This window comes from Centruroides sculpturatus, unplaced genomic scaffold (genome assembly GCF_000671375.1).
Source record: "Centruroides sculpturatus isolate CEXI.00-Female unplaced genomic scaffold, Cexi_2.0 scaffold84, whole genome shotgun sequence".
Classification (NCBI taxonomy): Eukaryota; Metazoa; Arthropoda; class Arachnida; order Scorpiones; family Buthidae; genus Centruroides; species Centruroides sculpturatus.
In genome coordinates this window covers 747,069-765,109 of record NW_019384316.1, presented here as the reverse complement: position 1 = coordinate 765,109, position 18,041 = coordinate 747,069, and the positions used below count along the sequence as shown (strand labels likewise).

Below are 18,041 nucleotides of genomic sequence, written 5' to 3'. Positions count from 1 at the left end.
GGGCTGCGATTGGCTCACTATTAATTCGAAAATAAAGGTATTCGATTTCGCCTGAAGACGACGGTTGTAAACTGTTGAAAGTACTAGCGAGCACGTCTGAAATTTAACAAATCGCTGTCAATAACGCTGCAACACGGAAGTGTCAAATTTTTAATTTATCAGATATTTTATTTGTTACAACCCAAATGGGTTATTTGATTTAAATTTAAAATTCATCCATTATTTGAAATATCAAATTAATTCTTTGTATACTTTTTTTACTTACCAATTACAGTCGAACCCCCCATAACACTGTTGATAATTCCATTTTATATGAATTCCATGTTGTACGAGTCACTTAGATTTTACAAATACGTGTGCTGGGCTGTAAACGACTCACATATTTGTAAAATCTAAGTGACTTCGTACAACATGGAATTCATATAAAACGGAATAATCAACAGTGTTATAGGGGGGGTCTACTCTATAACAATTTTTATTCTGATAAAATTTTTTTTTATTAATTATAAATAATTATAAAATGTATGAAACATTTTAATTAATAAACATTTTTGGCTCATCATTAAATTTGAGAAAATTATTGTGAAATGAAATGTATCTATATGAATTATTAATATCTTTATTAACAAAAAAAGGGAATTGTCCTTGTTGTATCTATATGAATTTAAAATGCCCATTTTATTTTAGACTTTGTTACACTGAATTTTAAAATATTATATGTACTGTACAGTTATTTGTTAATAATAACTTGATGACAATATAATCTATTTATAAATAACTTTTGTTTTTCCTTACAAAACATATATGAAAAATATTTTCTGTTAAAATAAACTTTTTATATAGAAACAATTATTCAAACAATATATACAGTACATGGTAAAAGTATCTTGTTTCTTTTAAAAATTAAGTAAAAAGATATTAAATTTAAGCTTATTTGTTTTTTATATATTATGTATAATATTTAGTTAATATGATGTTAAATTTAATATTATGTTTAAAGAGTAACATTTTTATTAAAGATCATAACAAATAAAAGTAAATATTGATTTAAAAAAAAATACTCTTTTCTGAAATAGTTGATTAGAAATTTGTTAAAAGAATATAGAAATTAGTTAGAAAATGTTATTATATGTTTACTCATAAAGTAATAAATGTAGAATATCGTATAGTTAAGCATTACATCATAAATGAAAATTACTTTTTTTAATTATTAAAATGCATAGGGATATTATGATGTATAATTTAAACATAATGTGATGATTAATAAACGATGTAAGTCTATCGTAGATAATTTTAATTATTTGAAGGAGTGAATTACATTTATAATGATGATTGTTTTATGTACTGTACAACACATATTTTTCTTTTTTTACTATTATTTTAAACTTGCAATTCTTAATTAAATCTGGTTCTATCTTGTATAGAAAGTTTCTGTCCGAAAAATTCTAATCTTTGTTATGCTTTTATATAACATGATTTTCCTATCTTTGTTATGCTTTTATATAACATGATTTTCCTATCTTTTAGAAATTTCATAGGACATAAAACCAAATATTAATTGTGTGTGAAATTTTTTTACAAATAATAATTAATGAAAAGTTTAATAGATTTTTCATTCATGCTATCTGTTGGAAACAGTAATGTGTATTTGTATTGCCAATTTTTATATAACACTTTAAAAGGGTCGTTTTCCAATAGCAGATTATTATTATTACAGTTGAATCCACGTAAGAGAGCACTCTCAGAATCTCTGCATCACGTGCATTATAACAAGATCAACCAGGGAATTGTTCTTGTTTATTTGATTCTCTCCATTCCCTTCATGTCTTAGGTATTCTATGTAATATAACACACTTGGAAACATTAAACTGCATTATCACATAATTTTACTGTACGTATATATTGGTTTCCAATCTTATGTCATCAGTTTTATTGTTTTATCAGATAATCAGTAAATACAGTATATTTGCCAGTCACTTTTCACTTCTTCCCAGAAATATACTAAGAGGCCTAGCTGAAAAGATTTGAACATCCTTGCTACAAAATTTCTGGATGCTCTTTAATAAGATTTACAGTATAAAAACAAATAAGTACTGCCTTAAAGTAAGGTTGTGTGACTTCTGAAATCTGGTCACTAATCAATTCTTGCCTCTCTTGTCAAGATGAGGATATACTGTACATATGATCAGCATTGTTTGTTTATATTATTTTATAATACTTTTTTAAGGATACTTTTTTACATATGTAAACTGCTTTTCATATGTATGTCCAATAAAACCTATTCATTTTGATTCTATAAGATATTCAATATCTTTTGACCGTCCATTTATTTGAAAAACTGACAAGCGAGAGGTTTCTCCAAATCTTGACAAATATCATAGTTTAGAGCAGCAGTTGCCAACCAGTGGTCTGTGGAGAAATTTGGACATTGATCAACTCAAGATTATGCAAAGTATTATGAAAGAAATGCAAAATGCTTAGTTGCCTTTTCTCACTCATTGGGATTTTTTTAATTCAAATCTAAAACCAAACATGAAATGACTGTTGTTAATAAATCATAAATATTGATATTATTATTTAATCAACAATAAATAATGTTGTGAATGCAATTGTTGTCCTTCATGGAAAAGAGGCAAGAATCCATAAACTTTTCTCAAACAAGCAGCAACAAACTTCATACTAATTTATTATAATTAAACAAGTGAATTTCATATTAATAAAGTGAAACTTTTATGATTATTATTCTATAAATGCTTGAATTGCTTAAAAAGTTCATAATAGTGGTCCACAGGATTCTAAATTGTGAGTTTAGTGGTCCGTGAAGTCGGAAAGGTTGGCAACCTCTGGTGTAGAGAGTCCTGTTGCTGTGTGCCCTGGATGGTGATGTACCACAAGATTAAAGATAGACTCTTATAAATCTTCCTTAAAATAGGGTTTCTTTATGCAGACAGCTGCTTTGAATACAGTGATTATTTAAATGGACTGCTCTACTATCCAGTGCTTTCTTAACAGGAGTCCTCGATTTTCCTCTGTATGGAGAAGAGTCGGCCTTTCTATAAGGATTTAGGGTAGTGTTTTTATGCTTTGTTAATGTTGTTTAATGTTTTCCCTTTTGGAGTTCTAGTTTTGTGTGTCAAATGTATAACTCAAAAAGAATGTCATTACTGAGTTGACATTTAAGTATTGATTGCTTTAAATCCGTATTTTGCATTCATTTATATTGTTAGTAGAGTTTAATCAATTATTATATTCTTTTGTTAGTTTCTATTTGATTTGTGCATGAAGAGCTTGGCTTGTTGAATCCTAAATATTTATAGACCTCATCTTCATCCATTGACATATCCATTTTCAAGTATAAAGTCCTCTTTGTTTAAGATTCCATTTTTTTTTAATATGAAGTACAGTGAAACCTTGATCTATTGTTTTCATATTAAGCATTTTTCCCACGTCTATCAGTTGTCTTCTCCAGTACCAAATAAGGACCAATATATATATAATGTTAATTTTTCCATAATCTTTGTTCCTGCTAGTTTGTTTTCCTTCAATGTTCGTTCTGTATTTTAACTAAAAGAAAAATATTATCTCACATCAATAATTCTACCCACAACAGAGGGCTCTAAATTGAGACACTGACTTTCATGTACTAATAATAAAAGCTCCTCATATTTAAAAGTTAAAAAGTTTCATACAATTCCCCAAGTAGCTCGTCTTAATATACTGTACTTATCTAATAGGGTAATAAAACACAGTACAGTGGTACCTCAGGATACGAAATTAATCCGTTCCGAAACTGAGATCGTATCATGAAAATGTCGTAAGGTGGATCATCGTTTCCCATACAATTACATGTAAAACCAAATAATTCGTTCCAACGCGAAAAACATGCTCAAATTAAAGCCAAGTAATACATTAAAAAAAAATAACTGTAGTAAGAAAAACAAATGAAAAATGCGAACTAATGTAACGTTGTATGGTGAGTTTTTGTTCGTATCGTGGAGCAAAAATATGTTCGAATTTCATGTCGTATCCTGAAAATTTCGTATGCTGGGGCGTTCGTAACCTGAGGTACCACTGTACTGTAATATTGTATTGTAATCATGCTGAAAGACAGACAGATTATTGTCTTTTCCTGGATAATTCTTGCAATTATTTACATAGCAATTAAATGTATTTTATTTTATTGTACATATTGGGTGCGTTTTCTGGTAAAACTGCTCAAAGCTGCTTTGTTAAAAAAAACAGTTAATCTATTTCCACTTTAAGTTAGCTGCTGCAGCACTAGTGCAGTGAGTTTCTGAGCACTGAAAACAGAAGTTAAGATGGCTGCCATCATAAATTATATCCTAGCGTCCTATGCTACTGACCCTGAAATACAAGCCGACCTCCATAAGGCCAAATTGGTAAAAATGTCTGATCAAGTTCAACACCTTCACAACCTGGAAGTGTTAAAAATATACAAAGCAGGCCTGACTGGCAACTGCATTAATGCAAAAGATGCTACTAATATTTCATACACATGGAGGTGGTGCTATGAAAAAAAATAACGGGAATAACACTAGCTAGTAGATAACGTTTCTACACCAGTATTTACATCTTATTATTTGTGTGTGTGGATGTAAAGATATTTTTATCACTTTATTAACATGTATGGTAAAAATCATTTTCCAAGATTTAAATATTTTGGAATTTAAAAATAATTTATAAACACTGTGTTTGAATTTCCGGTTTCGAATTTATACTGGCCATTAGCCTGATGAAGAGCAAGTTTATGGTCGAAAACGTTTGTTTTGTTTAAATTTGTTCATACTGGGATATTAAAAAGTTTTTTTTGGTGTTGATTTATCTTCCCAGGAGTTGTGCGAGAGGTTGTTTTATTCTTTATAGAAGTAAAGAATAAATACACCATATCACTTTGGCATTATTACTAATTATAGGTATATAATACAGACATAGACCTATCTATATATTTCTTTTGCTAATGTAATAATTTAAATATTTTCAACTTCCAGTTATATTCATAATTATTTCATCAACTTTAAATTTATATTTTCAATAACCCAGCATTTGATCATGGCATCTAATTCTAAGAAAAGAAAAATAACAGAAGAAAAGAGAAAATTCATTATCTTTTGGCCAGAAAAATTTTATAATTGAAATGTGTAATAATATTATTTACCTTATTTGTCATGATAAAATTGCCGTGTGAAATTGTGCATTTTCAGAATTTATTAAAAAGAAAAGAAGAATTTCCTGCGAACTTTTAACAAAACTTCACATAATCTACTATATTTTTCAAGGATTTAACGACGAGATTTTCTGACTTCAGAAAATAAAAACTGAATTAAAATTGTTCAGTGATCCATTTTCATTTAATTGTGTGGAAGCAGCAGCCGAATACCAGCTAGAACTCATTGATTTCAAAGCAGGAAATCTTTGAAAACTTATCATAGAGAACATTCCATTCTTGAATTTTATAAAGAAGTTCATTCTTTCAATGAATTTGATAAAATTGTCAATTTATCTAGAAAACTGTTATGCATGTGGGGTAGTACATACTGTTGTGAACAATTTTTTTTTCATGCATGAAGAACATCAAAGCTGCTGAAAGACATAGGTTGTGATTTCCATTTAACTAACATTCTTAGAATTAATACTAGTACCACAGAATGTGACAGTATATTTTGTTTTTGATGTATAAAGTGATTTTTTTTTTTTTAGTGTAGGAAGACATATGATTGGTTTATATTGTATAGAGCAGGGATCTCCAACCTTTTTCTGGGAAGGACCATGTGAGTCGTGAGAGATGATTTTGGTTTCTGAAAAACAACAGACAAAAGTCAATATGAAATTTTCAACTGCTTTTTCTAGAGAATGCTGTCAAAATTGGGGATAAATTTTGTGACACCCAAGATTATTAAAATCTTTAGATATTCATTGATCAAAGATGTTCAATATTTTGAGTTTTATATATTTTATTTTCAGAAGTTTGTTCACAAAGGTGTACGTAGAAGCAAAAATAGAAAATATTCCCTGCAAAAACTTTTTTAAGAATTTTAAAATTCTCTTTTAGCAGAGATTTGTAAAAATTTAACAAACTCCATACTTTAAATAGGTTTCTTTTAAAATTGTTTGTAGCAAGGTCTTAATTTAATTAATGCTAATAACTAACTTCAAAACACCAAAAATCCAGTAAAAAGGCAACATTTATTGTGAAATGAATATTTTTATCGTCTTTAATGGTCATTATCAGGTTTTGAAATGGAACATAGAGTAAAGAACATTAAAATTTGAAGACTTTTGAACTTGTTAAATACAAATATAAGGAGTTGGCCTCATGCACAGAAGAGTAGCATATAATTACATTAAGTAATAAAAATAAAAAGTAAACAGTAACATGAGAATAAAATAAAAAAAAATAAGAACATGAAGAAAAATAAAATAAATAAGAAATAAAAATCAAATAATGACTAAGACAAAATCTTTCTCACTTTGTTTAAACACTTTCTCACTTAAACATCTACAAACAAAGTGAGAAAGGTTTTGTCTTAGTCATTTCAAATAGTTCTAGCTCCAAATGCATAGAAAAATCAAATAAATTAACAAAAAAATAGAGAATATCAACATTATAAATCTTCAAATAATGTTTTCTACACATGCGACATGGGTGTTGTATCTTTAAACTTGACCGCAGTGCCTTTTTTTTGTAGCCTTATAGATTTCCAGGCTTTCTAAATATTTGAGCTATGCTGGAGTGATGCTGAGAGAGGGGTGATGTAGTAAATGCATTCTATCAAATACAACCACATCATTGTCATAAGCAAATGATTCAAGCACTGTTGTGTAAAGTACTGTTGCAAGCCCTGTGGTGGTACACCAGAGTATTCTGTTATATTTTTGTATATATATATGTTTTTCTATTCTCCCTTCCTTCTTTGTTCTGTGTTCCTTTGTCTATACTTCTGGAACTTTCTTCCAAGTGTGGGTGGTAGGGTGANAAAGAAGTATCTAATTAATCGAAAAAGAGTATTAATTAAAATGATAGTAAATTATATGTATAAATTATTAAAAGCGTAGACACTATATTAAGATTATTAATCAGAAGTGTTAAGTTATAATTAATAAATAATCTTAATAGACAAAACAATTTAAGAAATAGATCGAGGAAGAAAACTGTATGAAGAAAGGATTAAATTAAAATACTTTTTCCATTACATAACGGATTTTTTAGCTCCAACACGCGCAATTAATTTTCAACTAATTCTCTTCATAAAGCGAATTGTATTTCTTGTAAATTTGTTGTCGAATTTTACATTGTTAATTTTCTTATTATTTTCTACATATGTTACTAATATTTCTTTTTGTTCTTTGCTTATTTTTTAAAATAAAACATTAGAGGTTTTCATTTTGTTTCTATGTACTATATTGCTACAAGACAACTTTTAACTGTAGCACGTGTAAACTAATTCACGTTGATTTGTTTACAACTTGTTACACTCAAGTTGATTGGTCGAATCAGTATAGTCGCAAACCCAGATGCATTGTAAATAATCTCATCATGCTACATGACGCACGGAACCAAGTGAGTATGACGTATTTCCGCTCGCCTTTCGAGTTCGCTCGAAAAGTCTAACTCGAGACTACCGACTATGTGAGTCATAGTAACACGAGTGAGTTCGATGACGTCAATTCGAGTACAACACGAAAAACTCGAGACTAAGGCCCCAGGTCGGTGTTGCTTCACACAAAAAAAAAACGAGTGACCAATAGTTCTGAAGAAAGGAGATCGCTAATAAGGACATTGGTAGACTAAAGATCCCAAAGACTTATTCATCGACTTCCATATACGATCTGTCCCCGAAAAACATCCACAGAAGACATCACCCAACCACCTCACCTCGATCATCAATTCGGGTACCCGTTCATTCTAGAATTTTTACTTCTGTCTCTCTCATATTCTATCCTGTTTTCTCTTTTTTTTTGTTCTTACTAGAATAAATAGATTTAAGATAGACAATAAGAAAATTTTTGTATCGCGAGAGTTCTTATTCTGTTGTGTATCGAAACAGGTGTAATTTTTGGAATCAGGAGGTCGGAATCCGAACGAACCTTTCTTGTAATAGTTACCACAAGAAAAATTAAAGCATGTTTTATTTTTTTTAATTCCTGTCTCTTTGTGAAAAACCACCTCTCACCACGTGCATAAGACAACAATGGCGTCCGCGACAGGATTCCGACAATAAATCTCCTTGTCCTTACGTTATCAGCAGAACTTTCGATTGTACGCGTATTTTAGTTCGTAAAAGTTTTTATATTGTTTGCGTTTGTTTTTTTTATCATGGCTACAAACGATCATGTAGACATCACGATCCATGGTAACGGATCCAGTAGCAGTGTCCCGTTAGTCGTAACAGGTTTTTTAGGGATGATTCCCACGTTTTCTAATACTCAAGGTGACTCTGTAAATATTAAACAGTTTTTTTTAACCGTTGAAAACATTGCCACCCTAGCAGGATGGAATAATAGGGTAAAGATAGCAGTACTACAAGCCAGGCTAAAGGGGGAACCTCTTTCTACTTTCTTTTGCCTGTTAGAACAGTATCCTTGTTCATACGAAGATATTAGACGCGATTTAACAAAGTGTTTTGAAAAAGAGAGAACTGGAGAAAAGAAGATATTAGACCAACTGTTAAATTTGAAACAAGGCGCGAGCGAATTCGTAACGGACTTTGCCGTACGGACGAAAACTCTGTTGTCCCGCGCTGTAAAGGATCATGCTAAGATTGATGCATTGCGCGACGATATAATTATGGAAAGGTTCATTCTAGGTTTGAACGGAAGGATAAGAGGGAATGTATTGCGGCGGTCCCCAAAATCTCTGGAGGAGGCATTTGAATTTTCGGAAATCGAAGATAAGATTGAATCAGATTGCGGTAACTATAACGAACGTAGGGGGGTCTATACTGTAATGGAGGAAAACATCAAACCAGTAAATAGCGAACCAGATAATATATTAGTATCAAATATCATCCACGGAGATAGGATCGACAGACTAGAAAAAAAAGGTTGATGCCCTAGCTGAAGCCGTTGAAAAGCTCGCTAGTAGTAGTAAAAACAAGGATCACCAAAGTGCTGATATAAAATGCTATGATTGCGGGCGTCGGGGACATTTTGCTCGTGATTGTCCAAACCACCGAAGGGGGAATTTAAACTAAAAATGGGGTGTCATGACGGCCTGCACTACACCCCCCATGTATGTCTATTTTTGGCCACCCACATATTCCTATCTGAAAAAGGCCTCCCACTTGTAAAGGGTAGAATAAACGACATTAGTGTTACTTTTCTTATAGATATCGGGGCAGAGAGGTCTTTGATGAATTCGGGGTTATTAAGAGAGCTATCAAAAACCTCCATACGAAAAGCTACTATAGATAAAGAGAAAATGGGTATTCGGGGGATAAATGGGGTAGTTACTGAGTGTAATAAAATCATTAACGTTAGTCTAAAATATAATGGTTGTAGCTATTCGGGTACAATCGCGTGTATGCCATTCCCCGATCACATCGAGTATGAAGCCATATTTGGAATGGATATACTTAGTATTATCCCGGAGGTTATGGATAGCATGAGTTGGGTTATAACAAAGAACGTCTCAGCCGTTAACTGTCTTGCTAACTCCCCCTTTTTAGTTCAAGGGCTCGACGATTTAAGTATTCATGAAAAGGAAAGGGTCTATGATATCCTCAGTAAGTATCCAGGGTGTTTCGCTGGTTCAATAGAAGAACTGAAAGGGATGAAAGGGCCTACCCATAAACCGATAATTACATCCTCGAGCCCTATTAATAAATGGCAGTACCGTATCCCGGAATGTTATTTAAGAAGGTTGAAGGTTTTAACGGATTCATATGTTAAGGCAGGTATCATCGAGGAGAGTTCTTCTGAATGGAACTCTCCTATTCACATAGTTGAAAAGGCCGATGGTGAAATACGCATGACCATGGATCTCAGGCTTATTAATGAAGTTACCCAGCCACAAGAATTTCCATTAGCTAGAGTTGACGAAATCATGAGTAAATTTCATGGTAGTAAGTTTTTCTCTATAATTGACTTGAAATCAGGGTATTTTCAGGTTAGTCTTGACCCTTCTGTTAGGCATATATATGCTTTTTCAACTCCATGGGGAAAGTATCAAATGTGCCGTCTTCCCCAGGGAGCAAAAAACAGTGGACGTTTTTTTCAGAACGTGATGTCCAATCTCCTAGCGCCATTTATCGGAATCAGCTGTTTTGTATTTCAAGACGATATAGTCCTTTTTAGTAAATCCTTCGAAGACCATATGATTCTGATCGATAGGGTTATAGGTGTCCTACACGATGCTAACTTAAAATTACATCCTAGGAAAAGTAAATTTGTGGTTAAGGAGTTAAAATACTTGGGTCACATTGTTAGTCGTGAAGGTATCCGCCCAGACCCCGAAAATGTGCGTGCCATTCGTGAACTAAGACCACCTCATAGCGTTAAGGGTGTAAGAAGTTTCCTAGGAATGATAGGCTTCTTCCGCAGTTTTATACCAAACTTCTCGGACATAGCCCTGCCGTTGACGGCATTAACAAGGAAGAAAGCGAAGTTCTGTTGGAATGAGGACTGTCAAACTAGTTTCGATCATTTTAAACAGTCACTCACTAACCCACCTTTGCTGAGACATCCCGATTTTTCTTCCCGATTCCATTTGTTCACAGACGCATCGGATAAATGCGCTGGGTCGGTGCTAGGTCAGTTAATTGAAGATAACTGACCTAGCACCGACCCACCAACTGTTAATTTTCTACTAAAGTAACCCAGTGGGTTACTTTAGTAGAAAATTTAGCGGGGCGGAACTGAACTATTCCACGGTGGAAAAGGAATGTTTCGCTATCATATTGTCTCTCCGTCATTTCAGACCCATCGTCCTGGGACACCAAATTGAAGTTCACTCTGACCATAAGCCTCTTTCATTCATAAAGAGTATGAAGAACCATAATAAGAGGCTTATGCGTTGGTCGATTGAGCTAGCGGATTACGACCTTAACATAAGCCATATAAAAGGTAATAGGAATTTAATGGCCGATTTATTGTCGAGGCCCGAAAAGGCTATGCATATTAATGACCTGCGTGCGTGTGATGTTGTCTCTGTTAATTCCGATCTATGGAGAAAAATTATCAAATCCCAGGAGGAGGATAAGTTATTTAAAAATTTAAAACATCATTTTTCCAACCATGCCTGTAACCCTGTAGGCGACAACAATAACATTCCACCGGAATTTTCACTTGAAGGCGATGTTTTAATTCACAAAAAACCAGGGCAGTTTGGTCTCCGTCACTGGAAACAAGTTTGTGTGGGAGAAGGTGTAGTCAATGAATTAATATGGGTGTTTCATTGTTCCCCCTTGTCGGGTCACATTGGGTTAGAAAAAACCTGCAACCTGATAGATCGATACTACTACGTAAAAAATCTTTGCGCGCACGTAAAACGCATCATCCGTAATTGTAAGGTTTGCCAAAAATATAACCTCCATCGTGGCCGTGCCCCATTTCAGGAGACTGAAGTTGCTAGTTTTCCATTCCAGAAGCTAGCGATAGATATCATTGGCCCCCTCCAGAGATCACAGAATGAAAATTGGTATATTTTTTCAATGGTTGATGTCTATACTCGTTTTGCCGAAGCCGTACCAATAAAGGACCAATCGGCCCAAAGTGTAGCTGAGGCCATATTTAATCATATTATTTGTAGATACGGCTGCCCTAGCATGTTAATCTCCGACCGCGGGAGTAATTTCACATCCAAAACATTTCAGGATGTTTGTAATCTACTAGCAATAAAACATAATGTGACAACGGCTTATCGACCATGTGCCAACTCCATTTGTGAGCGCTTCAACAAAACCATCGTTGACACCATGGCCCGCATTTCACAGGGGGATAACTGTAACTGGGATGTATTTTTGCTACCCGCGTTATTCGCTTACAATAACGCGACTCATACATCTACAAATGAATCCCCAGCCTTTTTGCTATATGGTTTTGACCCTCACTTCTCTGTAGCATTCCCCAACGAATCCCCTGATGATGACCGAGAGGAAAGTCTCGAAACTACCTTTAAAGACCGGTTAGATACCATACGGAAGGCTGCATATGACTTAGGTAGGAAACGGAATTCTTATAACAGGGAACGTATTAACAACAAAAGGGATTATTCTGAGTGGAAAGTAGGACAAAGGGTATGGTTGTTGCGAAAAGGAAAGAATAAGAGTCACAGGAAATTCTCGGCTAAGTATTTGGGCCCATACAGAATAATGCGTAAGCTAGGTCTGGTTACCATGGAAATCGGCGACGATTGGGAAAGGAACACCTGTATTGTGCACGTTGATAGATTAAAACCATGTTACTTCCCCATGTATGAGAATGGTAGGAGAAGAGGGATGAGAAAACCTCCCGATAGGGAAGAAGAGGAAGAGCCAACTAACGGTCTGAATGAAGACGAAGTACACGGATATATTATGCCCTCACCAAGAACAACATCCCAAGAAAATCAAGCCAGTGATCGACATAGCGAATATGATAAACACGATGCCACCGATAACCGTGATGTTGATTCAAACCCCTCTCCACCACCTCAACGGTACAACTTGCGAGGACATAGATTGGATTACCGTAAACTTCACTACGGTAAATAGTTCTTAAGGGGAGGGCGTATGTGGTGGTACACCAGAGTATTCTGTTATATTTTTGTCTATATATATGTTTTTCTATTCTCCCTTCCTTCTTTGTTCTGTGTTCCTTTGTCTATACTTCTGGAACTTTCTTCCAAGTGTGGGTGGTAGGGTGACCTAGTTAGGGGACAATGAAAAGAAAGAGCCCAGAGGGCAAGTAGGAGACCAGAAGGCCACTTCTTGCTTTGGGTCTAGGAGAGGAAAGACGTGCCTGAGAGAGGTCTCCAGGTCAGTGTTGCTTCACACAAAAAAAAAAAAAAACGAGTGACGAATAGTTCTGAAGAAAGGAGATCGCTAATAAGGACATTGGTAGACTAAAGATCCCAAAGACTTACTCATCGACTTCCATATACGATCTGTCCCCGAAAAACATCCACAGAAGACGTCACCCAACCACCTCACCTCGATCATCAATTCGGGTACCCGTTCATTCTAGAATTTTTACTTCTGTCTCTCTCATATTCTATCCTGTTTTCTCTTTTTTTTTTGTTCTTACTAGAATAAGTAGATTTAAGATAGATAATAAGAAAATTTTTATATCGCGAGAGTTCTTATTCTGCTGTGTATCGAAACAGGTGTAATTTTTGGAATCAGGAGGTCGGAATCCGAACGAACCTTTCTTGTAATAGTTACCACAAGAAAAATTAAAGCACGTTTTATTTTTTTCTTTGTGAAAAACCACCTCTCACCACGTGCATAAGACAACAGCCCTTTCTTTCTGTTGTCATGCTCCTTGATCCTAATGCTTAAGGATCTATGGCTTCAATATATTCATGTTGTCAATCCACCCTGTTGTCATGTATAGTAATGGTGTAGACTCCTGATAGTGTTATCTCATCACATGCATTCTTACTTGGAAATGATAAGCAATGCTGAAGTTGATTCTGCTATTTCTTTGTGGGTTTTGCACAGAACTTTGTTGAATGTAACAGTTGTGTCTAGACTTGCGTTTTCCAAAGTTGTTCCTACAGACCCCTNTAGAAATAAATTGTACGTTTTTTTTTGTTTTTACTATATTATACCAATTTATCAAAAACAGACAAGCTTTAGCTAGTAATTTCAATAAATATTACTGTAAATATCAAAATGTTTTATTTATATTTTATTTTTATGTCACCATTCATCATTCAAGACATCAAAGTTAAATTGTAATTTTAGTTTTAACAATTTTGCTATTATGTAGTTGCGTAGAGTTATTTCATTTGGGATTCACGGTCAGGTTTTTGTTATGAGGTATCTATGGGCATAATAAGTTTGGGAACCATTGGTCTAGAGTCTATTATTGTTTGCTTCATATCTAGTAGAATCCATTATCGTTTCTGGTGATTGGCTATTTTATCCAATATTTTTGCTAGATTTGTCATGACGGTTAGACACAGAAGACAACTTTTACTCCTTTTAATATCCTTTATTGAAATCAAAATGCATTTTGGACTTTTTTTAGTCCCTCTTCGGTCGATTTTGCAATTGTTATTCCAACATTTGATAACCTTACAATAAAATTTCAAAATCTTGTAAAATATTGTATAATTTTTTAATTAATATAGAAAATCAAGCCCAAATTATACAATTAGTTATATTAATTCTAGTGTTATATAAACCCTAAATAATGTTTAAACAGTAACAATAACAAAAATTATATAATTTTATCATCTCTTTATGACATAGTAAATGCATTAAAAATAGTACTAATGGTATAGAAACCTAGATACGTAGTCACTATAAATCATAATGTGACTACATTGTATATTACCCGTAATATATAAAGGCTGATGATTTTACAATTTCCCTCTTTTCGTAATCAAAAAAGTAATTGAGTTTATATTTTATTGCAAGTTATATAGTTTTGTTAATAAAAACAAGTAAAATACTAGCGAGGTTGTGGCCGAAGTTTCCAACGCGAAAACGTGTACGTCGGACGTTCAGCGCCGCCTTCCTGTAAGCCTAGAATTTTGACAATGGCATTTGGAACGTTGAGCACGATTCCACCGACATTCCAAATGCCATCGTCAAACTTCTGGGCTTACAGGAAGGCGGCACTGAACGTCCGACGTACACGTTTTCACGTTGAAAACTTCGGCTGAACCTCGCTACTATCTTGGTTTTTGAAGTTAAATAATTTGTAATCGTTTTTATTAAATTATTTGAAAAACTTTTTGAAAAAAAAAAAGATTTTTTATATAAATTTAAAGTTATAACAAAAGAAATTAAAAAGAATTCTAAACGCATCACGATAAACATCAATAATAATTTTAAAAAGAAATTATTTACACGAATACTTATCATACGTATATTGAAGTGAATGTGTTTGTTTCGTATATCAGAGAGTGTATGTTTTATTTTTCTAAAGGAGACAAATTTATGTCAGAAATAAATCAATACTGTTTGTTATTTTTAAGTAAATACAGTACTACAGAATTTTAAAATTAGTGACATATTTTTAAAATGTAAATCAATATAAAAATAGTATTTTTATATTGATATTGATTTTAAATTTGAATTAATTGAAATAGTTAAACTTATAAAAGTAGCCTTTTGAAAAATCTCTTCCTAAAAATAATCGTTTTTTTATTTTTAATACAAATAAGTTTATATAAAAAGTATATTTTTTATATTATTTTCTGTTATTTTATCAAACTTATAGTCATCTATAGCTAGTAAAAACACTATTTACATTCAAATATTAATGACTGTATAACATTACATTCAAAACGTTTTATTACGATTTACGTAACATCAAATTAGCAACAGATATAAAATTGATTGTACAATATTATAATTAATTTTTTACGTATTGTCACTTGAATAATGAAGCATATTAAATTAACTATGCAACATTATTCAACTGAATCTTTCATTCTAATTATGTCTTATTTAAAAATTATAAAGAAAAGCAGGAGTAATTTTTCTTAATTTATTACTAAATACAATAATCTAATAAATTGTTTTACACCATATATTTAAATATTAGTTGTTGCACGAACTTTAATTTGTACAGTTAATTAATTAAATTTAAACATATTAATGTAGCATCAAACAAATTGACTGTATTATAATTGATATTTATTTTATATATAGTTTCTTAAAAAAAAATGATTCTTTAACCTTTTTATTGACCCTCTTTTCTTCTTCTTCTTCTTTTTTAATACAGTTAATAATGTTGTTATTATTATTATTATTAACACTGACAGAAATAGAAATGCATTAAAATGCTGGCTCATGGTGCTTCTTCGTAAAGACAGAAGGGTTCATGATTGCCATATCATAGATCACCAAGCAGATCATAAATCCAAGAAGCTACAAGAAGTACATCTTAAAAAACACAACACTTGTAGGAAATGCCATATCATGCACAAGGCAATATAAAAATCTGTTGCAAGCTTTTAACACAAACTGAGTACTTACATTGACGTAACCAAATAGCAAATACATCAAATGCTTGCACACTTTATACATACTACTACATATCCAGGAATTATATTACAGATACACACCTCAGACAGTCATAGAAAATACACACAAAATATACTGTAACCAAGACACAATCACAGATAAAACAATACAAAATTACGTATATAATAGACATAGCTGTTCCAAACACTCACAACATACAAAATACATACACTGAAAAATTAGTGAATATTCAGAACTTACCCATGAAATAAAAGCATCTGTGGAGAATGGATAAGGTACAGTACTCATTGGGCCAACAGTTCTTTCTTGCACAGGTGTCATAACACATAAACAAAAGTCTTAAAACATTAGGACTTCACAAAAGCACATACATCACGCTATAGAGGGCCTCTGTACTAAACACATTGCATAGTCAGGAAATTTTTACACCCAGATATATACACAAACAGTGTGTATACAAACCATTTTTCTGTAGTTATGCCTTGACTTTGGTCTGACATATCACTAAGTACTTGTATATATGCTGTGTAGGATACACTCCACTAACACCAAAATAATAATTAATACTGGCTCACCAAATTTACTTATCTACAGACTGTTTTAATAGAAAAGATCTATTACAATGTGCAAATTTACAGTTCCCTGAACTAGAATATACATAATCCATTGAACTATTAATTTTTAATGAACTGTTTTCAGTTGACCCTTGAAAATACCTTATCGACAATGTTTGGAACTCCTAACACATGCAATCAACCCAAATTATAAATATAATAAAAATTATTGCTGGATTAACCTTTAGGATAGAACATTGTTAATTAATATAATAAATACAATGTAATTGGGACTAATAGTAGATAGTTTGGCGTCTTTTTACTAATTTAATAATTGCATTTGATTAATGCAAGTCTAACATAACTTTGCATGTTCAATATTGTCATATGACTTTCTAAAGTAGTTAAGTAGCTTTATGACAGTGTTTATCATGGATAATAAACATCTATGAATATTTTTGAGCAAATGTATTTTCACATTTTATAAAAAATCCATCATAGTACATAAGTAAATAAGTAATAATATTGTAAAATAGAGCAGTTTGCTATAGATTAATATCTGATTTTGAATTGCAATTATGAATCTTTTCTTCTTGATAAATATGTCTTATATATATTAGCTTTAAATTTAATTTTTTTCAAAAATTTCTTCAATGACCATTTGATAAATGTTTTTAATTCATTTTTATAAATTCACAGCTGTAGTTATTCTATATTAGTCTAATAAAATAAACAATACATCTTTAAAAATAGATAAGTGTGGAGATTTAAGGTTTAATATTAGGCATTGGTCATGTTTTATCCATACTATTATATTTTTTTACTTATATATATATATATATATATATGTGTTACCGGCAAAGTATGAAAAGCCGGCATTCTATAGAATACCTAGGCATTGTATATAATGCCTGGCGTTTTTAGGCAATCTATGAAATATGAGAATTATTACATACTTTCCCTAGGCATTGTATATAATACCTAGGCATTCTATAGAATGACAAATGCTATTTAGGCAAAGTATGAAAAAAGGTTCTGATAAGGCTATTATATAAATGACGTGCATTCCTCAAAAATACAAATGTTATTCTGAAAAAATAATGAGAGTGCCATTAAAAAAATTTATTCAAAATACGTAAAGAAAAATGAAAGTTGTACAAAACAAAATTTATGCCTTTCTTATTAAGGGAAACAAAATTTTCATATAAAAAATTACAATTAACCTACTTGTTGCAACATGGTAGGCTTGAATGACATTTTGAATTACATTTCATTACATTTTTCACGCAAAGACATTTCATATTTTGGCACTTTGTTTTACACATAC

General features: G+C 32.2%; 1 protein-coding gene across 1 annotated transcript in view; it reads left to right on the top strand.

Moving 5' to 3' along the window:
* Nucleotides 1-18,041, top strand: part of LOC111623340 (scm-like with four MBT domains protein 1) — a 50,490-nt gene that overhangs the window by 3,915 nt on the left and 28,534 nt on the right. The gene's annotated exons all lie outside the window — the stretch shown is intronic.